Here is a 7,005-nt window from a genome sequence, read left to right as displayed (position 1 = left end):
ATTCTCTGTATATTTACCTCCGTCAAACAGATCTAATGACCTATTCTATGAAAACGTCACCATGATCAGGACTATTTACAACGCCTATTCACTAAAGGGAGATGTAATAATGGTGGGAGATTTTAACGGAGCTATCGTTGGACAAAGATACTCACCAACCCTCAAAAACAGAGATAGTCTTCTCAGTAACTGTGGGGGGTTAAACTCAGTGAATATGGAATCCAACTGCAGTGGTCCGGTATTTACATGGTATATCATGGAGGACCAATGGCGGCACTTGACCATATTTTAGTACCTGAAGAACTGTGCAACCTTATAACCAACGCTAAAGTCAGAGATGATAACCCACTAAATGTGTCAGATCACAATCCAATCTCTTGCTCTCTCAAGCTTAATCTGCATTCTACAGGAGACAGAAGGGAAGCATATCTATAAAAGGTATGCTTGGAATAATCACAGTGGAAAATGGCGCCATACTAGACTATACTTATGCAGTATCCAACACCCTGTGGCCTATGAACTTAATGATCAAACCTTGTGATCAAGAAATAGAATGGTTGTACCAAACTATCATAGATTCTCTGCTCAAAAGCAAGTGAACTGTGCATCTCCAAGAAACAATTCCGAGGTATCTCAAGCCCTTCTGGAAGGATGCCGTCAAAGATAATCACAAACTTATGACGAGAAGGAGGCTTGAATGGCTGGATGCGGGCAGACCGAGGGGATTTGAACATAGCACATTCAAGCTCTACAAGGCTGCAAAGGACGTCTTTAGACAAAGTCTGAGAAAAGAGGCTTCACGCTATGAATCAGAATACTTCAAAGACATAGATGACGCAGGTAATATAGACCAGAAACGTTTCTGGTCCTTCTTGTGCCAAGGAAAGAAACAACAACAAATTCCATGCCTTGATGTAGATGGTGAAAGGATATATGATCCGCACTCTATTTGCAATGCAATGGCAGATCATCTGAAGAGTGTGTATAAGGACCAAGGAGAGAAACATTTTGATGACAAATTTAAGAGGGACATAGAATCAGAAATAGAGCAACTGAGAAACAAACTTCGCTCGCTAGAGTCTGACATAAGTAGCATAGCCACATCTCCAAAAGAAATCACCTCATTATGTAAAAGCCTCAAGAGCAATAAAGCAGCAGGAATAGATGGTATAAGTCATGAACATCTAGGAAATACGGTGGATCTTACCTGTATGTAGCCTTAGCCGAGCTGTTCAACGCCATCCTGATGTCCGGATACATTCAAGAGAGTGGTCCAAGGGTCTCATCATTCCCATATATATAAAGGCGGCCAGAAGTCGAAACTCCAACCAGACTCCTACCGGGGTGTCACGCTGCTTCCTGTAATATTCAAGTTGTTTTGAGTCTGTCCTTAGTAAGAAGGTTCCGGAATTTGCAGATTCCACATCGTTCCCGTCAAACCAACAGTATGGGTTCCAGAAAGGAATGTCTTCGTGTCATACATCCTTTATCATTCAAGAAACTGTTCACCACTACCTTGAGAGATCAGATAATGTTCACGTCTGCTTCCTCGACAGCTCTAAAGCATTTGACACCGTATGGCATGCAGGTCTTTCCATAAACTGTACACTCTGGGCATACACAACGCTATATGGATAGCCATTGACAGTATGTATAAATCCATGACAAGTTGTGTTGCAGCCAACAACGAATTTTCATACTGGTTCCCACTATATAGAGGACTATACGCCAGGAGTGTCATAAAAGACTTTTCTATCTTCACCTCTATTTTCTGTAGCGCAAAGTGCTTAAAACATCCAAATCTAACTGTAAAATCTATGTAAATAATCTTTCGCCATGTCCTTGTACTCTCTTTTGAGGAAATAAAAGAATATATATATATATATCTGGATTACCTTTTGGATGTGTTTGCATATCTGTCTGGGGAATTGTGGCCTTGAATGAGAACTTTACGGGGCAATGCACATCAGAAAATAGGGGGTGAGTAATCTAAGATTTCAAATTTTGTAAAATGTGATAGACAGAGGGGAGTAGTTATAACATAATCAACCACAGATCTGTCTTTACAGGTTGCCTTTACCAACCTTATGATCTTTTCCCAAACGACCATTACATATTAGTAAATTAAGATGTTTACACATGTCGATAAGTTTGACTCCAAAATTATTTGTCCTATCTATATCCTTTGTTGATCTCTCATGAGGTAGGTTCAGTTCGTCTAGAACCAATTGTGGCTTAAGTTCAATATTCAGTTCATTTAAGTCTAGTCCAAATTCATCTATAATGTGTTCATCAAATGCACTACAATCACTCAAATTTCTAGTCCTTGCGTTAAAATCTCCAAACACAATAATGTAATCGCTTACTGAAGCAAGATTAAGGATTGATGTCTCAAGTTCTGTAAATACATCATGATGCACATATCTCGAACCCTCTGGGGGTATATATACGCAACCAAAGTACAAGTCTTGATTAATATTTACAAGTGACTTACATACTCTGATCCATAGCACATACTCATTGTCATCTTCTACAACAGATATATAATCCTTAAGATTATTTCTAACTGAAACCCTAATCCACCAGATGTTCTTAATGCCTTTTGTCGATGCTTAAGGTAAACTGTTAAGTTTTCAATATCAATCTCATCAAGAAAATCAGTTTTAGTCTCCTGAAAGCCCACAATGTGATTTTCTGCAATCAGGGATACGAATGCACCCTGCACTCCCACAATAAAACAATAGAACTAGCCAGCTCAGGTCCAACTTGGGGCAATCAATCTAGAGATAAATACCATATATAATCTAATAAAAAATACCACAACCAAACTGTCCGAAGGCAATACCGTATTTACACAAATATAATGTAAAAGTGTGACTCTGCAACAGCAAATATAACATATGTTACTATTTCACTCATATAAAACATCCTCAACGACTCTAGTGTTCTACTGTGGGTCATACCCCACTTTGCCGGACAGCTGATGTGATGGTAACGAATTAAAAGTAACGGTCCGCTAGTTTGCCGGCTATAGTCTGTTTTCAGTGATTAGTTGTCACCCATAGTCATTTGGGGGACATGAGCCTTTGGCAGACTGAGTTCGAAATCATTAATTTGTTTTGAGTGAACTCGATTTCTAGTAACTGATTTTAGTTAAATCGAATTATATTAGCTGAATTGAGTGAAGCTTATTCCAATGATTATTTCTAAGGTTTTGCCTGTATATAAAGAATGTAGACATGGTTCGCTCATTGCAAAATGGCAAACGCTCAAGTTAACATTCGAAATTCAAGGGGAGGTAGACACTTAATCTATCTAGGTCACAAGTTTAGGGTTAAGAGCACAAAAGGGGACCGAGTTCATTTGAAATGTTGTAAGACAGGTTGTCCTTCAACGGCCAACACCGTCAGTGATGTTCTCAGCAGTTCCAGGAACACACACAACCACCACCAAGATCAAATTCAGTTCAGAAAATAGTTATGCATATTTATTTATGTCTTCAGTTACCATTTTTTTGTTTTCTGAAAATGTACGAAATATGTATTTATGAATTTTATCATGAAGATAAAATGTACCCAAAATGTTGAATTGGTGAAATATGAAATATCGAGATGAAGCTACAGTGTGTACTTTCTTAGGCCGAAACAGACTATAAGTTAATACCCTATTGTTTAAAGGATTATCGCGCATCAGTGAATTTTTATCTATAACAAAAGCGTCCGGCAAAACGGGAACCCCCCTACTGTCATAGTCTTCGTATTACTGTGAGTCACGTCATGAATTTTTATTTAAATACATGACTGGGAAATGCTGTTATTTTCACTCATTCGACCATCATTATAGACCGCTTGATCCGTGACACTGCATGTGACCCTATGTGATCAATGCATCTCCCCGAACTAGATTGTCAATTTTCTTTGCCTATTTCTGTCCTTGCATGTTCACATATTGTGGTCAACATCCCAGTCAAACTGCTTGGTAAGCACTTCAGTAACTGGCTGTCTGAATATCTGACACCCCTTTAATCTAGGTGATAAATTGGTTCAGTAAAGAGACGGTTGCTCAAGCAGCTGAAATGTAGATGCACATCAAATCGAAATTGAGGCGTGACGTTTTGTCTTTCGAAGGGTTTTTCTTCTTCTCACACAAGTCATTTGTTTGACAGGAGCATGAGAAAAGATCCAGAACACTAACGTAGATCGGAGACAAGACGAGGGCGAGTATATAGGCTGTAAATTGTTCAATCCGATCTAATAGATCACTTATACGTGATCACACTAAAAACTCTTCCACCTATCACCAGTTGTTTTTTCAGCCATTCATCACTGCTCGCTTCTTTCGTATCCTCGAAAGACACTCTGTTTGTCCCGGAATGGAACGTGGTAACGAGCTGGTAGCGATTGTTTTTCCACAACATCGTTTTGCAAAGCGGTGCAATCGTAGGTATGTACTACTGTCGGACATCGTGTCTTTGTGTCTACACATGATTGTGGGTGTGAATGAATTTAGTTTTAGGCCGCACTCAACAATATTCCAGCTATATGGCAGCGGTCTGTAAATAATCGACTCTGGACCAGACAATCCAGTGATCAACATCATGAGCATCGATCTACGCAACTGGGATAAGATGACATGTGTCAACCAAGTCAGCGAGTCTGACCACCCGATCCCGTTTGTCGCTTCTTACGACGAGCATGTGTTACTGAAGATCAATTCTAACCCGGATCTTCACAGGTTGTGTCTGCTTGTAATAATCCGGATATATGCCAGGTTTATAGTGCCAGCTTACTGTTAATACCATTCCATTCAGGGACATTTTACTTGTGTGGCCTTTTATGTCGAACGCCAGGCTTGGTAATAACAAGTACAATGTTCTAACAAAATGTTTCTTGAGTTGAAATGGTGAAAAATTCATATCCCGGTGTTGATGTTCTAGTTAGTTCCATGTACGTTCCTGTAATATTGTCTCTGGTTGACTCAGGTGTTGATTTACTAGTTTTGAATATATTATGTTATTTATTTACGACAGTGACGTCATCCTATTTTTCTTAATATATCTCAAATACGGGGACGTTACAATATCTGCAGAATTTTCGACGCAAGACAAGTATGGTAATGTTATTACCTTCCGCTGAACGGCTGTTAACACAATCTTACTAAGAATTCTGATGAATGATGTGAAATCAAATCTGTCGTGTGAGATATTTTACGTCTGTTTCCTGAAGTTTCCTGAAAAGTATGTTTTTGCAAAAAAGGTTTTTATGGAATTTAAACAATACCTAGTTTAATCCTATTTTCCCCCTAAATGAAGGCTTGAAGGCTTGAAGGCTCGAAGGCTCATAAAAACGCAGGCATGTTTTATTCTCAATTTTAACGTTAGCACACCAGACTCACTCACTCGTCGTTGTCTCTCCCTCCCCAAAAAAACAACAACAACACAAAACACCCCAAAAAAAAAAATCAAAAAAACAAAAAAAACAAAAAAAACAAACCACAAAAACAAACCCAAAAAGCAAAACCAAAATCATTCTACTGTGATTCGTTGTATTGCTTTAACTTAGAACATCATGCTTTCAAAGGCACATTGCTGATATAATTAAGTTAAATTGAAATGTGTTCATGTTGGGCCTGTTCCAAGAAACTCACGCCCTACCACTTAGGCTTTGTGTTGAATTTTTAGAAACCCTCATGTTTGCTAATAAATGAGAAACATTGCAAGGGTGGTTAAATCGAGTGAGTTGGTATTTGGGTAATTTTATAAAGGTTACAGTCTGAACGGTCTCTCTTGTGCAATATAGTGGCTGATGAGCTCTGACGTTAACCTATTATAACTCAACATAGATAACTTGTTATTGTAATCATAAACAATATTGTGAAATGTTCCCCTCAAAAAGTAAATGATCTTCTTACTGATGAAGACAACATATATCGATGAATGTATTTTCTGCTCCTCGATATGTCAACGTATAATTCAGGTATGAAAAAAGGAAAGAATGTGTTGTGTGAGTGACATTTCTAACACTTGCAGTACCTTCAGTTGTTTGTTCGCGACATTTCCACATGTCGATTTATATAACGTCAGTTACATGATCCAGTAAGGCGAATAAGTACGCCCACAGTATACCCGTGTTATGATTTATGAATAGCATTATTTACCCTTTAAAGCGCTTCAGCAAAAAAGGTGTGAAAAAATCCAGTTTTGTTTCCTAAAAATACAATGGTCCGACAAAATTCTTTTATGGTTCCTCCAGAGTGATTTGACCATATTTCTTTGTCACGATGCCTGGCAGTGATTAATCACGGCTCGCTTCAAGTTAGCAATATAGAAAGAAATGTACCTAATACAAGATGAAAACATTGACCTAGTCCCAGTCATCTAGTATGGTAACATCTATCCTGCTCGTGTACCAGAGCCTATATTTTTTTCTCTCAGTTACACAAGTCGATAAGACATGCTTTGTTACTTCTCGCCCGTTGTGCCTAATCAGACGGTGTCCGGTGTCTTTCTGCTATGAGTGTTTGCCTAACGTTGGCCGACCTACTCTTTTGCTCAGACAACTCTCATTACATTTGATTAACGTTTCCGCCCTTGGATGATACTTCATCACTATGGTTGAAGATGGCGGTGCTACGACCGTAGGTTCTCAGAACCTTATACCTTCTGTCCGGCCGTGTCCGTAGACAACTACACTAACGTCATTACAGACTCGTTCGATGAAACAGAGTATTGACTGTCGTCAAAGTTAAGTGTGGCCCTGGTTCGAACATTTACAGACTGAGAACATTACTCACTGATGCGTAAGAATCAACAAGCAAACAAACAAACAAACAAACAAACAAAGAAACAGTGTTAATTAATAAATATACCCAGTGGCGTATTTGCTAGAGAGTGTTGTCCATGATAACTCATAAAATACCAGGATCATCAGAGACCCGTACGATGCATAGTGTTGACAGAGCACTGACGCCCAAAGAAAGTTTGTTTGTCTGATCAAGTTTCAAATA

General features: G+C 38.7%; 1 long non-coding RNA gene across 1 annotated transcript; it reads left to right on the top strand.

The window, feature by feature from the left end:
- Nucleotides 1-1,878: 1,878 nt before the first annotated feature.
- Nucleotides 1,879-6,792, top strand: LOC124282555. Its single transcript, XR_006900187.1, has 3 exons — nt 1,879-1,980; nt 3,035-3,037; nt 6,781-6,792. It is a non-coding gene; the product is annotated as an uncharacterized LOC124282555 (long non-coding RNA).
- The last annotated feature ends 213 nt before the right edge of the window (nt 6,793-7,005 follow it).

The sequence above is a fragment of the Haliotis rubra genome, unplaced genomic scaffold, assembly GCF_003918875.1.
Source record: "Haliotis rubra isolate DU_JTF1 unplaced genomic scaffold, ASM391887v1 Scf3, whole genome shotgun sequence".
Taxonomy (NCBI): domain Eukaryota; kingdom Metazoa; phylum Mollusca; class Gastropoda; order Lepetellida; family Haliotidae; genus Haliotis; species Haliotis rubra.
The sequence above is the reverse complement of the archived record's forward strand: the minus strand, read 5'-3'. Positions and strand labels throughout refer to the sequence as shown.